Source organism: Neomonachus schauinslandi, chromosome X (assembly GCF_002201575.2).
Source record: "Neomonachus schauinslandi chromosome X, ASM220157v2, whole genome shotgun sequence".
NCBI classification, from domain to species: Eukaryota; Metazoa; Chordata; class Mammalia; order Carnivora; family Phocidae; genus Neomonachus; species Neomonachus schauinslandi.
In genome coordinates this window covers 34,972,040-34,991,914 of record NC_058419.1, presented here as the reverse complement: position 1 = coordinate 34,991,914, position 19,875 = coordinate 34,972,040, and the positions used below count along the sequence as shown (strand labels likewise).

The following is a 19,875-nucleotide window of genomic DNA, read 5'->3' as shown; positions in this document are numbered from 1 at the left end:
ATCACAAGAAAAAAATGTGGAAAGGCCAAAAATACTGGCAGCAAAACAACATGCTTCTAAACAATGGATGGATCAATCAGGAAATAAAAGAAGAAATAAAGAAATACATGGATACAAATGAAAATGAAAACACGACAGTCCAAAACCTTTGGGATTTAGCAAAAGCAGTTGTAAGAGGAAGTATATAGCAATACAGGCCCATGTCAAGAAGCAACAAAAATCTCAAATATACAAGATAACCTTACACCTAAAGGAGCTATAAAAAAAATAAACAAAGCCTAAAGTGAGCACAAGGAAGGAAACAATAAAGATTAGAGCAGAAATAAATTATATAGAAAGTAAAAAACAAACAAACAAACAAACAACCAGAATAGATCAATGAAACCAGGAGGGGTTCTTTAAAAAAATAAAATAAAATTGATAAACCTCTGGCCAAACGTATCAAAAAGAAAAAAGACCCAAATAAATAAAATCACAAATGAGAAAGGACAAAAACAACCAACATCTCAGAAATACAAACAATTATAAGAGAATATTATGAAAAACTATATGCCAACACACTGGAAAACTGAGAAGAAATGAATGAATTCCTAGGAACATATAAACTACCCAAACTGAAACAAAAAGAAATAGAAAACTTGAACAGACTGATAGCCAGCAATGAAGTTGAATCAGTAATAATAAAAAAAGTTTCCAACAAACAAAAGTCCATGCCAGATGGCTTCACAGGCAAATTCTACCAAACATTTAAAGAAGCATTAATATCTTTGGGTAAATACCTAGTAGTGCAATAATAATAAAAAAAATATGCCTAGAGGCAATTTTTTTAAAATACAGAAAAGCAAAATAAAGAAATGATCTCTTCTCTTAAAATAAATAAATAAATAAGCATTAATACCTATTCTTCTCAAGCTATTCCAAAAAATAGAAAAGGAAGAAAACCCAAATTCATTCTGAGACCAACATTACCCTGATGCCAAAACCAGATAAAGACACCCCAATAAAGGAGAACTACAGGCCAATATCTGATGAACATGCAAAATTCCTCAACAAAATACAAGCAAACCAAATTCAATGAAACATTAAAAAATCATTCACCATGATCAAGTGGGATTTATTCCTGGGTTTCAAGGGTGGGTCACTATTCACAAATCAATCAAGGAGATGCATTATATTAACAAAAGAAAGGATAAGAACCATATGATCATTTCAATAGATGTAGAAAAAGCATTTGACAAAGTATATGTATTCATGATAATAATGCTCAACAAACAAGGTTTAGAGAAAACATACCTCAACATAATAAAGGTCATCTCTGAAAAACCCACAGCCAATATCATCCTCAATGGGGAAGAACTGAGAGTTTTTCTTCAGTCAGGAACAAGATAGGGATATCAACTCTCACCACTGTTATTTAATATAGTACTGGAAGTCCTAGCCACAGCAGTTAGATAACAAAAAGAAATAAAAAGGCATCCAAATCAGCAAGGAATAGGTAAACCTGTCACTATCTGCAGATGACATGATACTATACAAAGAAAACCTGAAAGACTCCAAGAACCTGCTAAAACGAATACATAAATTCAGTAAAGTTGCAGGATACAAAATCAACTTACAGAAATCTGTTGCATTTCTGTACATGAATAATGAAGCAGCAGAAAGAGAAACTAAGGAATCAGTGCCATTTACAATTGCACCAAAACCTATAAGATATCTAGGAATAATCCTAACCAAAGAGGTGAAATAGTTGTACTCTGAAAACTATAAAACACTGATGAAAGAAATTGAAGATGACACAAAGAAATGGAAAGACATTCCATGTTCATGGATTGGAAGAACAAATACTGTAAAAATGTCTATACTACCCAAAGCAATTCAGAGATTTAATGCAATCCCTATTAAAATACCAATAGCATATTTCACAGAGCTAGAAGAAACAAACCTAAAATTTGTATGGAACCACAGAAAACCCCGAACAGCCAAAGTAATCTTGGTGGAGGCAAATTGGAAGCATCACAATTCCAGAATTTAAGCCATATTACAAAGCTGTAGTCATCAAGACAAAAACAAACACATAGATCCATGGAACAGAATAGAAATCCCAGAAATGAACTCACAACTGTATGGTCAACTAATCTTCGACAAAGCAAGAAAGAATATCCAATGAAAAAAGTCTCTTCAACAAATGCTGTTGGGAAAACTAGACAGCAAGATGCAGAAGAATGAATCTGGACCACTTTCTTACACCATACACGAAAATAAATTCAAAGTGGATTAAAGACCTAAATGGGAGACATGAAACCATAAAAATCCTAGAGGAGAACACAGGCAGTAACTTCTTTGACATTGGCTGTAGCAATTTCTTTCTAGATATGTCTCCAGAGGCAAGTGAAAGAAAAGCAAAAATAAATTGTTGGGATTTCATCAAAATAAAAAGCTTCTGCTCAGTGAAGGAAACAGTCAACAAAACAGAAAGACATCCTACAGAATGGGAGAGGATATTTACAAATGACATATCCAATAGAGGGTTAGTATCCAAAATATATAAAGAACTTACAAAAGTTGACACCGAAAAAAGGAATAATCCAATTAAAAAATGGACAGAAGACATGAATAGACATTTTTCCAAAGAAGATGTGCAGATAATAAATAGACACGAAAAGATATTCAACATCACTCATCATCAGGGAAATACAAATCAAAACCACGATGAGATACCACCTCACACCTGTCAAAATGGCTAAAATTAACAATTCAGGAAACAATAGATGTTGGTGAGGTTGTGCAGAAAGGGAAACCCTCTTACACTGTTGGTGGGAATTCAAAGTGCTGCAGCCACTCTGGAAAACAGTATGGAGGTTCCTCAAAAAGTTAAAAATAGAACTACCCTATGATCCAGCAATTACACTACTAGGTATTTACCCAAAAGTTACAAAAATACTAGTTCAAAGGGATACATGCACCCCAATGTTTATAGAAGGATTATCGATAATAGCCAAATTTCAGACAGTGCCCAAATGTTCATGGACTGACGAATGAATAAAGAAGAAGTGGTATATATATACAATGGAACATTACTCAGCCATCAAAAAGAATGAAATCTTGCCATTTGCAAGACATAGATGGAGCTGGACAGTATTATGTTTAGCAAAATAAGTCAGTCAGAGAAAGACAAATACCACAGGATTTCAGTCATATGTTGAACTTGAGAAACAAAACAAATGAACATAGGTAAAGGGGAAAAAAAGAGAGGGAAGCAAACCATAAGAGATTCTCAACTATAAAGAACAAACTGAGGGTTGATGGAGGGAGGTGGATGTGTGGGGGATGGGCTAACTGGGTGTTGGGTATTAAGGAGGAAATTTGTTGTGTTGAGCACTGGGTGTTATATGTAAGTGATGAATCACTAAATTCTACTCCAAAAACCAATATTACACTATATGTTAACTAAAATTTAAATACAAATTTGAAAAAGAAAAAAATGAATGAAAAAATAAAAAGCTTCTGCACAGTGAAGGAAACAGTCAACAAAACCAAAAGGCAATGTACAGAATGGGAAAAGATATTTGCAAATGACATATCTGAAAATGGGTAGTATCCAAAGTATATAAAGAACTTATAAAAGTCAACACCCAAAAAAGGAATAATCCAATTAAAAAATGGACAGAAGACATGAATTGGGGACATTTTTCCAAAGAAGACATGCAGATAGCCATGAAAAAATGCTCAACATCACTTATCATCAGGGAAATGCAAATCAAAACTACAATGAGATATCACCTCATACCTGTCAGAATGGCTAAAATCAACAACAGAAGAAACAACAGATATTGGAGAGGATGTGGAGAATGTGGAACCCTCTTACACTGTTGGTGGGAATACAAAGTGGTGTAGTCACTCTGGAAAACAGTATGGGGTTTCCTCAAAAAGTTAAAAATAGAACTACCCCACGATTAGGCAATTGCACTACTAGTTATTTACCCAAAAAATACAAAAATACTAATTCAAAGGGATACATGCACCCTAATGTTTGTAACAGCATTATACAATAGCCAAATTATTGTTCATTGATTGATGAATGGATAAAGAGGTGGTACACACACACACACACACACACATATGTATGCCTATATACACACACATACATATATATGTATACACACACAATGAACTATTACTCAGCCATAAAAAAGAATGAAACCTTGCCATTTGTAATGATGTGGATGGAGCTAGAAAGCATGTTATGCTAGGCAAAATAAGTCAGTCAGAGAAAGATAAATACAATAGGAACCAAAGGGGAAAAAAAGAGAGAGAGAAAGAGGCAAACCAAGAAAGAGACTCTTAACTCAAGAGAACAAACTGAAGGTTACCAGAGGGGAGGTGGGTGGGGGGATGGGTGAAATAGGTGATGGGATTAAGGAGTGCTCTTGTTGTGCTGGGCGCCAGGTGATGTATGGAAGTGTTGAATCACTATATTGTATACCTGAAACTAACATAACACTGTATGTTAACTAACTGGAATTTAAGTAAAAACTTAAGAAAATACAAAGTTATCCAGCAAACAAACAAACAAAAAAACCAAGTTTCTTCTAGTAGATACTTAACTGGAAAAACAGAATAGATTATTGATATAAAAAATTTATTAATTTTTTCATTTTATGACTCTGGAGTCAATGTTTACAGAAAAATTGACCAAGAGAAAATTTCAGGGCCTCTTATCTGACTAATGTTCTGGGAATGAAATTTCATGTGCATGGATAAATTCATTCTGACTTTTTTTTTTGTCCTAGTCCATTTGAAACTATCATCATTTTACTCTACTGATTTTATTTAAATTATTATTCATGTAGTAAGGAAATAAGTAATATTCTAGTTCCATTGTTTTGTTTTTGATTCACTAATAATTTATCCATTAAAATATTTTTTCTCACAAATCCAAGCTTTGTAACTAATATGACAGAATTTTAAATCGATCTAATTGTGATTTCATGAATATTTTTTTGGGCAAAAAATATAATGAGGTACTGTTGGACAATTTCTAGTTAGAAGATGATATGAAAATTAAAAATCAGCTTTTGAACAATCTTTTTCTTTGAATTTAAATATGTTTTGATAGCTCCAAATAATATTTGAATTGAAAAATTCCTATCTTTTGGGAATTTAAATTTTATGAACAGTGTTTTTTTCAGGCTACTTGAAGCATACATTTTTTATGGATATGCAAGCTACTTAAGAACATAGAATTTTATAAGAATACCAATACTTAGTTTCTGAAAAGAAAAAAAAATCTAGTATTTACATTTGGCTGTATTTGCACAAATGTATTAAATTATGAATCAAAACACCAAAGTTTTATAGCATAGTCCACCATAAAGTTTGACTGGCATATCTGGTATGTTTCATATAAATCAAACTGGCACTACTAAATGCTTATGACCCTAAGTTAAGGCTTTTTGCCTACACCATGTAGGTATAACAAAGTACTCAGATGTGATGTGTAGCTGTTGTCTGTCAGGTTTAAAAGACAAATACCTAGTTTCATAACTTTAGTAGAGACTAGCAGAACATTTAAACGTGTTTATTTTTTCAAAAGATACATTAATAAGCATTCTGTTTTATTTTGTTCCCTAAAGAAAATATTTCTCTCTAACCTAGGGGAACTAAGTACCTGCGAGATTTAACTAAATCTATGCCACTGTGTCTAATAGAACTACTGCATAAAAGCAGATATATATTCATTAAATAGAGCAGAAAATCATATTCATTAACCTGAATATATCATGAATGAATAACTTATCCAAAGCAAAAGGAAACTCTTTCTGCAATTTATAACATGCAAAATTTTGTTGGTGCTCATTAACAAGAAAGATACCCATTTCAATTTGGCAGCTGACTTAAGATCCCACTAATACAGTTAAGTTTTTTACTTTTTATCATATCTTGCCCTAGGATGAAATAAAAAAATAATCTGTATTTTTTGTAGCCTCAACTTGTACTTTATGGGAAAGCTGAATATACATTATATAATGCCAACCTTTTTGGTTAAATAGATGATATGTGTAAAAATAGAAACTACATGGCCCTGGTTGCAATTTTAATTTTTTTCTTTGTTTTTCTTTTATGGTCTCTGAACATTGATGACATTTTTGGAAAAATTACCAAAGGTACAAACCATTTCTCTTTAGAATATCTCTGAAATCCTTCACAGCCTAACCCAGTCAACAGAGTACTTTAAATCTTGATTCAAATGTTCACTAATAATTGATGTGAATAAAATCAAAATATATTTCCAAGCTAATAAGGAGTAAAGTACATCTTCTAACTTGATTTTCCCCTACATAAAGATTTGAACATATGAGGTAGCAGGTGGTTCAATGCCTAATAACTGTTTTGGGGCCAGGAGGTCTTATTTTGGAGTTCATGGATCCTGGGTTTTTGCTAATTAAATTCAACTGGTATGTGAATTTGCATAGGGAAAATTACATCTCTTTTTTTCCCCATCCCCTCAAATTAGCATTTCCTTTGTTTTAGAACGTAGGCAAGAGACCACTGTAATACAAAGACCTTACCTATGGCTTTGTCAGCAATAGACAACACAGATAATTCCATGTCATGTAAAATGTTATAATTATATTGAAATAAAATTTGAGCTTATCTTATTTCAAATTTATGATCATTTTAGACCTGATAATCTTGTTATCAAATATGTTAAAATGAAGAAAATATGTTATTGTATTATATAAATTTAAAGATACTTTGATAACTGTATTTCAATATAACTTTTTTATTTGTAAATGAGTATATTAAAAGTACCTACTTCAACTGGTTATTCTAAAGATAAATGGGTTAATATATATAAAGTGCTTAGGATCAGATCTGAGACAAAGTATATGCTATTGTTACCTGTTTTTAGAGATTTTGTAATTCTACTGGATATACAGAACATGCTTCCATGAAAGTTACATATATGAGACAGAATGTAATATGTACCAAAATGAATAATAGAAATGATAATTATTTTAGGAATCCGAAGAAAGGGAGAAATTAGAGTTGCCTAGCATTCTTCTAGGATGATCATGAAGGAGAGATTGGGTTCAGCTGGATTTGATGGAAATGTTCCCACGGTGTCCTCAAACTCATAAAGGTTGATTTACTATACTGTATATGTGCATTGGTGAGTGTAAGCAATGGCTCTGGAATGGATTTTAGGACCACTTGGAGGGGGGACTTGAGATGGTACAAAAAGATGAATTACTTCTTTGACAGTCTCATAATTTGCCTATGTGATTACTGCTGGTGCTATTATGGATAACTGATATAGTTCCGTAGGCAAACAAGAAAAGCAGTGTGGTGGGGTATGGAAAGCATGGATTCCTGAATCAGTTGTGCATGGCTTTAAAGCCTGCTTCTGCAGCTTTTGGAAAATTTCTTAAATTCTCTAAGTTTTTTCACATGAAATTCTGTTTGCTCATTCATTAAGCAAATGTTTATCACTTGTTTATTTTGTGCCGAGTACTATGCTAGGTTCTGACGATAAGGCAAATAAGATACATAAATCCTTATGGAATTTAAAATCCCTAAAATGAGAAAATTATACATACCTCATAGGGTTGTGTTGGAGATTAGGAATATTATGAATGCATTTTGTAATACTGTGAAATGTAAAGAAAGCAATATATTTAAACTCTGTGACCCAACACCTGACCTATAGTAGGTCCCCAGTAAATGGTAGCTGGTCTGACTGGTATAAACTCTAAAAAGTATTCAGGTGAGTCTAATATGCAGCCAGACTTGACAACCACTGATCTGGAGCAGTGGTTCTCAAACTTGACTGAATGTTGGAATCATCTGGGGAGGTTACAGATTACTGATCATGGGTCCCACTCCCCAGAAATTCTGGTTTATTTGATCTCAAGTGTGGCCTGGAAGTTGGGATTTTTAAAAGCTTCTCAGTGATTAGAATTTGCAGCCAAGGTGGAGAACAACTGAGAAAATACCAAGCATCCAAATATGCTAAATATGAAGTATTTGACTTTTTATTTTCACTCTCTGTCCTAAGTTTTTGATGATAGCATTCATTAGAGATTTTGACAAATGCAACTTTACAATGGCAAGACTCCTTATATGACATAAAATTGGAGAAAAGTAAGAAACATGAAAACATTCATTTATCATGTTTTTTTATAGCATTACAATGAAGGAATATGTGGAGCCAGGCTTAATTAGCAGCACTGGAGGACATCTACCTGTTTACGCTGTATCAGGAATTAAGGTGAGTGTGTTATGTCATTGTTATCGTCCTTGCCATTATCATGTCAGCACTATTTATTGGGTTTTACAGCTAGAAACTAAGAAAGTATGTGTGTGTGTTTGTATACTTCTCATAACTACCCTATGATATAATATTATCCTATTTAGATATGTGTAAAGAGGTTTATGATAAATAACTTGACCATGGTAATAAACCTATGATGTTTTAAAGTCTTGGTTGAAAACCAATTCTGCTAGACTCCAAAACATGCTTGACTACTTTATACTGTCTCATGAAGAGGTGACTCTGTGCCTGTATTTTAGAAGTCTTTCCTTGCTTTGACCAGAAAATATTCCCTCATGCTCTTGGCTGTCATTTGGCTCTTGATTTGTTGCTTTTCTAGGTTCCCAATGTTTATGTATGCTATCATTGTGGATCTCAACCTGTAGTGACCTGCAACTTTATGTGACATTTAGAATCTGTTTTAATACTCGCACAAAGGTAAATGCAGTGATTGTATATTACAGATGAGAAACCTGAGGCTCGCAAGTTAGGTAACTTGCCATAGGTAACAACTAGTTAGTATTGAAGCCAGTACCAGAATTCAGGAATACCAAAGTGCATTCCTTCAACCACTACAAGGGAATCACACAACTATTCCACCCTACTCCCCTTTTCATATCATTTCCCATCCCCCTCCCAGACATCCAACAACTGTCTGCAACAGAACCACACATGGCAGTGGGGGGGAGGGAATCTCCATCAGGGCCTCAGCTACTTAGGAGAAACTAAAGCCCATCAGTTTAAGGTCACATGCAAATTAAAGTTAACTTGATAAAGAAGCATTGAACCTGATATTCTTAAACGGGACAGCTGATCAAAAGAAAGGAAATAGTGCTATGCCACTCATTTTGTGCCTCAAGTAATCAAGAAAAAGGTTTAATACAATTTGTTAAATTAGTTGAATTCTAGAGGTTTCACTTCAGAGATGACTAAATAAAAGGGGGAATGGTTTTGGAGCCTAAATGTATAAGTTGCTGTTATTTAGAAAATTAATTTATATATGCTACTTTCTCTAATAAGAATAAAATAAGCATATATGTAATGCAACAACTCCTTTTTGGTAGATTGTTATCTCTGAATTGGAATTTAATGTTATCCTCCCAGCTTTTATCTGAAGATGCTATAAGAAGCAATTCACAACTGTACTTGCTATGGTATTTTTCTTAAGGACATATCCACAATGTTATTTAATGTCCTGTATAAAGGCATGCATACAAACACTCATACATACACATTCCTTTCACACCTATTTCTAGTTTAGTTAAAGCTAAGCTTCCCATAAATAATAGTATGGTTTATAATCATGAAAATGTCTTAAATTTGGCTCAAAATTATTTAAAATGCCAACAGTATTGAAAGTGATTTATTAGGGATGCAAAGTTGCCCATGGAATGTACAGATGGCTTTTCAATAACGTGATAATAAAGTAATTAGACCAGCATTTCCCAAAGCTCCTACTAGAGAACATTAATTTCATGGGATATTTAAAATTGGTATGCAGGGGCGCCTGGGTGGCTCAGTTGGTTAAGCGACTGCCTTCGGCTCAGGTCATGATCCTGGAGTCCCTGGATCGAGTCCCGCATCGGGCTCCCTGCCCAGCAGGGAGCCCGCTTCTCCCTCTGACCCTCCCCCCTCTCATGTGCTCTCTCATTCTCTCTCTGTCAAATAAATAAATAAAATCTTTAAAAATAAAATAAAATAAAATAAAATAGGTATGCAAAATTTCTTAATAAGTTTGAAAACACTAGGTTAAATGTATATACATTTTTTCTTATAGGACTTCTCAATGACTTTAATGTGCTAGTGCACATTTTGATTTCCCCAAAGGAGAAGATATTACGCAACATTTCCCAAGCTTATTTGACCATTTAACTATTTGTTTACAGGGTATCCCATAAACACAGAAGAGATAATGTTGCTTTAGATATTTTAATGAATAATGAAGGTTTGGGGAATTTGTACTGATGCTGAATTAAAGGAAAAGAAAGGAAGTAGAATTGTAGCAAGGCTTGCTTAGCCTGCTCCTCTCTAATCTGAAACAGCTGTTTTAATGGCTTTGAAGGACATTAAGATATTCTTGTTTGGTCAGGGCTGATCTGGATAAGAGCCAGATTACAGGTCCATTTGGGATAGACACACCCCAGGAATAGAAAGCACCATGGGACTTCATCTCAAAAGAATGGAAGGAATATTTCTAAATACAGATTTCTTTTTTTCTTTGTGTTTATTCACTGTATGATTCTATTTATACAATGAGCAAGTTAAAAAATCTAATCTATTATGGTGATAGAAGTTAGAGTAGTAGTTACCTCTGGGGGTTAGCTATTGACTGGGAAGGACACAAAGGGAACTTCTAGGTGATGGAAATGTCCTATATCTTGATCTAGGTGAAGATTATGTATATAAGCAACTTGATACATTTTTTACACATCTATATAAACTTATATTTATAAATACATATATCTGTAAAAATGTATCAAGATGTTTACTGAAGATGTGTATACATTATAAGATGTAACATTTACACCAATAAAGAGTAAAATTTAAAAACTTAGATAATAAGTATCTATATATACCTCTCTCTATATTTTTTCTTACCTATTCAATACAGATTTCTTTTTTTAAAAGATTTTATTTATTTATTTGAGAGAGAGAGCATGAGAGGAGGGAGGGTCAGAGGGAGAAGCAGACTCCCTGCTGAGTGGGGAGCCTGATGTGGGACTTGATCCTGGGACTCTGGGATCATGACCTGAGCCAAAGTCAGATGCTTAACACACTGAGCCACCCAGGTGCCCTCAATACAGATTTCTTAATAGAAATTTCTTAATACAGATGTGTAAAGGGAACTCTGCACTGCCCTGGCAACCATATCAACATAAAGAATGGAAGAGTGACTGTACATTCATAAGTAATATTTACATGTTAGCACATATATTTCCCATTTGCTGTTAGAGAGCAGCATACGAAAGGAAGGATGGGCAATGGGAGCAGTCTGCCTCAGTGAGGAAGAAGGTGTTATCACTGAGGTTATTTGAAATTGCTGGTGCATGGTGATATTTTTAAAAAAACTTTCAGGAATGTTATCATTATTTTTAAATTCTCCAAAAGCAATGCACCCCCTCAGTGCCTGCACCTGGAGTGAACCACTTCCCCTAGCCTATACTTGGTATCTCACTGCTCTTAGAAGTTGTCTTTAAATAAATCCCCACTTAAGACATTAAATTGCTAACAAACTTTTACACAATAATGATTGATTCATATGTCTTTGGAAACATCTAAAACAAATTTCTGTCAATACCAGATATTTTCACATATGCTAAGATTTATTCAAAACTAAAAAAAATATGGAAAAAATTCAGTAGAACTTCTAAAAATTGGCATGAATGTGACCATAGAAGTGAGTAGTTATAAACCTTGGCATGGTTATTTTGAAACTCACTCAATAAACCTGGAAATTTTAGTTGCATAAATTTACCCCCACATGATCATCTTCATTAAAGTAATACTTAAATTGATTATCACCTGCATCTCTTATTTCTTGTATTTTGAATGTACAACATATTTAAAGTGGACCAAAATGATGTCCCTAGCCAGACACCAAATTAAAAGGGCCATTATTAATTGGGCTCCTCTAGGATTTCTATTTCTACCTCTTCTCTCCTACAACCCTAATTCTGCTTGGAGACCTGATATTTCTTTTTCTCTCCAGAGGTTTTCACTGGCTTTGTGTTATGCCCTCCAGTCTCTGATCCAAAATTACTTTTGCCCCTGAGTACATCCTCTTTGCATCTCAGAAAGAAATGACACAGTATAATCTTATTACTTCTTTTATCTGCTGCAAATGGAAAAAAAAAAAACCTCAGGGCCTGTTAGAGAAATAGAGGGTTCAAATGTCTTTCAGCAATATAACACACAATCCAGAATGTGAAGAGGACAGTAGTGGTACTTTACTAGAGGTAGCAGAAATGAAGAGAATATAATTGCTAATTAATGATGGGATTAAGGCCAATGTTTGCTAAAATAAGACAAAAATTTATTTGTATTCTGCATTTTGTTTCTTGAATTGCTGTTAAAAGAATGAAAAAATCCATCTGGTCTATTTAGTTCTAATAATAACATACTTTTATCTAAAGGATCAATATTATAATAATAATTTATCACATCTATATGATAGAATACTACAGAAATGTATCAGGTTAAGGAATTTGGCTTTTACAAAATCTTGAACCCAACTTCCAACAGTATACAAAAACTAAGGTATATTAGAAACTGATAATTATACTTTCAGAATCTAGATGCAATTGATATAGATAATGCTATTCGGAAAATAGATTCCTGTCTCACATCCTTCTGTTTTCCAAATAGTATTACCTATGTCAATTGCATTTAGAATCTGAAAGTACAATTATAAGCTATTAAGTTATCACACACACAAGATGAATATCATTATTTAAAATAAATCAATAAAATAATAAATGTCAGCTATTAAAAAACACAAATAATCACTTGTTGAAAGAGGACTGAACTGAGAAAGTGTATTTCTAGACGTTCTGTCAGTAACCAGCTATGTGATCTTGGGCAAGTCTCTTAACTGCTCTGGCTTTCAAATTTCTTATCTATAAATGAAAGAGTTGAGTAGATCATCTTTAAAGTCATTTTCAGCTCTTTTAAAATATATCATTTGTAATGTCATCACTGTTTGACCTGTAATACCTCATTTATAGTCAGCTGTTTTCTGTTTCTTCAAAGATAATTTTTCATCTTAAAATTTTCCATGCTATCCATGGAAAATTTTTAGCTTTTTAGGCACTTTATTAATGAACTTCTGATATCATTCTAATGTATAGATAACAGGGCTTAGGTTAATTCTCTAGGGCATCTGATAGTATTAACAGGAACAAGAATATTAACAAAATTCCTAGGAGTTAATCATCTATATCTCAGTTTGAACTATGGTACACTACATTCAATTTTCTGGTTAAAGAAAAGACCACCACCTCCTTCTATCTGTGACTACTGCCAGTCAATTTCATATATTCAATTCTGAAACTTTACAAGAGACATGAATCTAGCTTAACTATAAATTTTTCTTGTTCTTCGAGGTAGCATGATTTAGTTCTTCATACCTACCACCTTGATAATTGATGTCTGGCTTAATTGTGCTTCAGTTTGGAAATTACATCAGACTCAAAATGTTTCTTTATTAGCTCTTAACTTTTTTAAAAGTAGGTCTTTCTCATTTACTTGTAGAAGTGTATTTTATCAAAATGTTGGCAATATGAACATGTATATTAGAAATATTTCTCTTTCTAGATTTGGCTCAGTGTAGCAAATATTTACTGAAGATCTCCAAAAACCAGGGGAAGCATCAGTGCTAAATGTAGGTATTTGCTATGACTGCATATTTTCTCTCTATTCATGGTATTAAGTGAAAACTTAAGTTTCAGTTGTTTTCTCTAATGTGAACATCAGTGTTAGGAATCACAATTCTCCTAGCCATCTAGAGACATTTAGAGTACTAACATTGTTATTAAAAAAAAAATCACATCTTAATATAGCTTCTAAAGGGTAGTATTCGAATTTACTGGTAATTTTTTATTTATAGAAGAATATGCTTAGAAAACATCTTGAAGCTATTAATAACTCCTCTTCAATTAGAAGTCATAGATTAGAATTCTGTGAGCATACTTGTCAAGTGATTTCTCTCCCTCTGAGAATAGTAGTATGTAGAAACAGAAACCCAAACCAAACCAAATAAATAAAATGTGAATGTTTCACTAAATTTCAGGGATAGAAAAAATTGATGGTTATTGGCTCCAACTCTATATATTATAGGCAATATGCTACTCTAGATAAATGAAAATGACTTCTTTTGCAGATCTAGACTTTGGGATTTTTCCTAGTCAAGCAAGATAGGATATATAAGGAGAAATACACACACACACACACACACACATCATACAGGTCTTTGGAATCATATTATGATTCTACTCTAGGATCTGTAATTTTCTAACTTCAAATAACTTTACTCCTCATTAGTTTTTTAATCTATAAAATGGACACAATGAATGATATCTAGTTCACTGGGTTATCATGAAAAGTAAACTAAACAAAATATGGGTAGCAGAGTGAAAATATGTCATTTAAACAGTTGGCAACAGAATTCCTCTTATTAAAGGAACTGTCCTTATTCAGAAAAAGTAAACTATTTAGGCTGGGTATAGTATACTTTATTGATGGTACATGACAAAGTAGGGCTCCCTAAGCCCTTCGCCTTTATGGGTCTGGGATGGAAACTGTCAAAGTCAGGATATTCTCAGTGTGTTGGGGGGATTGAGTTGAGTCAACAACTCGCCAGCAGCTGAGTCCTCTCTTGTACTCTCACTAGAGCTGATGGTCCAGGGAGCTCTTACTTTTTAGAGACTATGTGGACCATAAGGTCCACCTGTTGACATAGCAAAATTTATTGTCATTCTAGGAAATAAGCTTGAAAAAGTGGTTGTTGAGGGCAATGCCACTCCAGAATCAGAGGTGGCAGAGTGGGTGTCAACTGTTAAAGTTGCAGGAGACAGCCTAGTCCTCAGTGTGGCCCAGGATTCCCTTTAGGGAGCCCTCTGATAACTGTTTCACCACCTTCTTTTTTTTTTTTTAAAGATTTTTATTTATTTATTTGAGACAGAGAGAATGAGAGAGACAGAGAGCACATGAGAGGGGGGAGGGTCAGAGGGAGAAGCAGGCTCCCCGCCGAGTAGGGAGCCTGATGCGGGACTCGATCCCGGGACTCCAGGATCATGACCTGAGCCGAAGGCAGTCGCTTAACCAACTGAGCCACCCAGGCGCCCTGTTTCACCACCTTCTTGATGTCACTATATTTAGCGGCTTTCTCTAGGCAACAGGTCAGATTCATGTTTGACATGTTGGGAGTGGGGACACAGAAGGCCAGGCCAGTGAGCTTACCATTCAGCTTGGGGATGATCTTGCCCACAGCCTTAGTAGTGCCAGTAGAAGCAGGGATGATATGCTGGGCATCCCTTTGATCATCATGCCACAGTTTCCCAGAGGGGTCATCCACAGTTTTTTGGATGGCAGTGATGGCATGGACTGTGATCATCAGTCCCTTCACAATGCTGTAGTTGTCATGGATGACCTAACTTGCCTGGGCAGGGGCAAGCAGGTGGTGGTGGTACAAGTATTGCTGTCAGTCTTGAGGGAGTTTTCATTCTTCTCATGGTTCATACCCATCACAATCATGGGGCATCCGCAGAAGGGACAGGGACGATGACCTTTTGGCTCCATTCTTCAAGTGAGCCCCCCAGCCTTCCCCAAGGTAGTGAAGACACCAGTGGACTCTGCAACATATTCAGCACCAGCATTGCCCCCATTTGATGTTGGCAGGATCTTGCTCCTGAAAAATAGAGATGGGCTTTCCATTGATGACAAGACTCCCATTCTCAGCCTTGATGTGCCACTGAACTTGCCATGCTAGAATCATATAGTAACATGTAGACCATATAGTTGAGGTCATTGGTGGTGACAGTATCCACTCCATCAGATTTAAAAGCAGTCCTGGTGACCAGGTACCCCATATGGCCAAATCCATTTACTCTGACTTTCACCATTGTGTCTTAGGGTTGCAGCTGGCATTGCACAAGAAGATACAGCTGTCTGTTGAATGGAGAGGAACACAGAGCCTAAACTATGGATTTAGCTATGGAAGATAAGGTCCTGAAACCATGATTTAGAAAAAGACAGTAAGAAATAATTAACTTCTCTGCTTGAGAAATGAATAGATTTCTTAGTCGTGAGGAGAAAGAAGAGAGAGATAATCAATTGAAATTATGGAAGTCTGAACTATGAATAAATAAGTGGCTGGAAATGTTCAGTGTCAGGATGGCCAAAAGGCTTAAGAACATAAATAACTAATTTTAATTTCTTGGTATTATTGAAATGTTAAGTTCTTCTACCTGCTCAAACCTTTAGTAAAGTAAACTACACACACAAATGTCTTTTGTAAATAGTTCTTATAAATGGTTAAATACAAAGAAGAGAATGTTGGTATAATATTAGAGAATAAGATTCAGGCATCAGTGAAAGCAGGGACCTAGAGCCAAAAGTCAAAAATTCCACAGAAGAGCAGGAATCTTGGGGAGACCACTGGGCTCCAAAGAATGAGTAACACATGCTTAAATTAATGTCTAAATATCAAAAGCCAGAGTTACCTCTGCCAATATTTGGATTACTTGTATAATTAATCTGTATGGGGCATACATAAAGTGCTCAGTAAATATCAACTGTTATTGTATAAATTGTAAGTAAATGTTGTATTATATTCTAGGAATTATTGAACTCAAATAAGAAAAAAAGATGAGGAGAGTTTCAAATACTACCTTCTCTTAGGGCGCCTGGGTGGCTCAGTTGGTTAAGCGACTGCCTTCGGCTCAGGTCATGATCCTGGAGTCCCAGGATCGAGTCCTGCATCGGGCTTCCTGCTCAGCAGGGAGTCTGCTTCTCCCTCTGACCCTCCTCTCTCTCATGCTGTCTCTCATTCTCTCTCTCTTAAATAAATAAACTCTTTAAAAAAAAAAAAAATACTACCTTCTCTTTACCCTATAGTTGAAATTAGTTGCTCCTCCTTGACACTTCCAAAGGAAAATTCATAAGCATGGCTGCCTCCTTCAGAACACATTAAGTTTCTTGAAGGTAGAGGACATTCAATATTAATTGCTAGATTGCTATTGCTCACTGCAAAATCTAGCCGGCAATAGATAGTCAAATGAAACACAGTGACCAAATGCTTAGAATGTAATTCAACCTGAAAAGATAGAGAAAACCTAGAAATGTAGTGATATGAACATATATTTATATTATATGTTCTTCTGCCCCCTATGGCAACACTGGGACTAGGTCCTTTCCTTGTACTCTGAACCACAGAGGCCATTGTCATCCTTTAGAGCCTACCTTGGAAATTGAGGGAAGTATAATCCCGTGACTTTTATTCATGGTTAATAAGGGGACAGTTGCCTATAAAGTACACAGAAAAAGATAGTTACTCTTATTCTTTTTATTTTAGGGTCACCATTTTATTTATGCCTTTGAACTATCTTTATCAGATAAGTAAACATGTGGTATTTTAATTTTGTCCCTTTTGTATTTCATTTATGTTGCTTAAAGCCTTGTTTTAGTGGTTTCTTCAGTATTCCAACTGAATCTTTTCAATATTGAAGTGCCATTTTAGCCTGACTGTCAGAGAAATTTAAAACAAACACATAGGGCGCCTGGGTGGCTCAGTCATTAAGCGTCTGCCTTCGGCTCAGGTCATGATCCCAGGGTCCTGGGATCGAGTCCCACATCGGGCTCCCTGCTCGGCGGGAAGCCTGCTTCTCCCTCTCCCACTCCCCCTGCTTGTGTTCCTGCTTTCCCTCTCTCTCTCTCTGTCAAATAAATAAATAAAATCTTTAAAAAAATAAATAAAATAAATAAATAAATAAAATAAACACATATATTGACAATATGCAGGAAGTGATTTATGACTACTTCAAATCTTGCTTTTCATTGTTTGGACTAATTAAAATAAATTATCAAGGTAATAAAAAATCTTCCAACAAAGAGAAGCCCAAGACCAGACGGCTCTACTAGTGAATTCTTCCGAAAGTTTAAAAAAAGAATTAATACCAATCCTTTTCACTTTTCCAAAAAATTTAAAAGGAGAGAACATTTCCAAACTTATTTTATGAGACCAGAATTACCTTGATACCAAAGCCAGACAAAGACACTACAAAGAAAGAAAAAAAAAAACTATAGGCCAGTAATCCTGATGAATATTAATGCAAAAGTCTTCAGCAAAATCCTAGCAAGCCAAATTCAACAGCATATTAAAATAATCATATACCATGACCAAGTGTGATTTACCCCTGTGATGCAGGAAGGTTCAACATACACAAATCAATGTGATACAACACATTAACAAAACAAACAATAAAAATCACATGACCATCTCAACAGAAAAAAAAATCATTTGACAAAATTCAATAGCTTTTCATGCTGAAAACACTTAAACTACTTATAAAAGGAAATTGCCTCAACATAATAATGACAATATATGAAAAGCCTATAGCTAATTTATACTCAGTAGTGAAAGACTAAAAACTTTTCCTGTAAAATCAGAAATAAGCCAAGAATGTAAAAACTTTTCCTGTAAACTCAGAAACAAGCCAAACCACTCTTGCCATCTTTTTTTTTTTAAGATTTTATTTATTTACTTGTCAGAGAGAGAGAGTGTACAAGCAGGAGGAGTGGCAGGCAGAGAGAGAAGCAGGCTCCCCACTGAGCAAGGAGCCTGATGTGAGACTTGGTCCCAGGACCCCAGGATCGTGACCTGAGCTGAAGGTAGACATTTAACCAACTGAACCACCCAGGCATCCCACTATCTTTAATTACTATAGTACTGGAAGTCTTAGCCTTAGCAGTTAGGTAAGAAAAGGAAGTAAAAGACATCCAAATTGGAAAGCACGAAGTATAATCATCCCTTTCCAAGATGACATGACCTTAAAAGTAGAAATCCCTAAAAAATTTATGAAAAAACTTGTTAGAACTAATAAGTCAATAAATTTGCAGATTAGAAATCACTCAAAAATCAGTTGCATTTCTATAAACTAACAACAATCTGAAAAAAATTAAGAAAACCATCCCATTTACAATAGTTAAAAAAGAATACAATACTTAGGAATAAAGTAAACCAAAGAGGAGAAAGACTTGTCAACTGGAAACTAAAAAAGAAAATTTTTAATTAAAAAAATTGCTGAAAGAAATTAATGAATACACAAATAAATGGAAAGATATCATATGTTCATGGATTAGAAGATTTAATACTGTTAAAATGACCAAACTACCCAAAGCAACCTGCAGAGTAATGCAATCCCTATCAAAATTCTAATGACATGTTTTTAAGAAATAGAAAAAAAATCCTAAAATTCATATAGAATCTCAAAGGACTCTGAATAGCCAAAACAGTTTGAGAAAGAAGAACAAAGCTGGAGGACTCACACTTCTTGATTTCAAAACATATTATAAACTACATTAAGGGGCACCTGGGTGGCTCAGTCAGTTAAGAGTCTGCCTTTAGCTCAGGTCATGATCCCAGGGTCCTGGGATCAAGGCTTGCATCAGGCTCCCTGCTCAGTGGGGAGTCTGCTTCTCCCTCTCCCCCTGCTCATTCTCTCTCTCTCTCTCTCTCACTCTTTCTCAAATAAATAAATAAAAACTTAGAAGAAGAAACTAATAAAGCTACAGTAGTAAAAACAATATGTTATTGGATAAAGACAGACATATACACTGTTGGAACAGAAGAGAGAACCCAGAAATAAACTCTCACATATATGGTTAACTGATCTTCAACAAGGGGGCCAGGATGGCACAATGGGGAAAGGGTAGTCTCTTCAACAAATGGTATTGGGAAAACTGGATATCTACATGACAAAGAGTGAAATTGGACCCTTGTATATACCATATACAAAAATTAGCTCAAAAATGAATTAAAAACCTAAAGATAAGCTCTAAAATGA

At 34.7% G+C, this 19,875-nt stretch overlaps 1 pseudogene; it reads right to left on the bottom strand.

Annotated features, from left to right (window-relative positions):
* Positions 1-14,887: 14,887 nt before the first annotated feature.
* Positions 14,888-15,933, bottom strand: LOC123323393 (annotated as a pseudogene).
* Between the last annotated feature and the right edge of the window lie 3,942 nt (positions 15,934-19,875).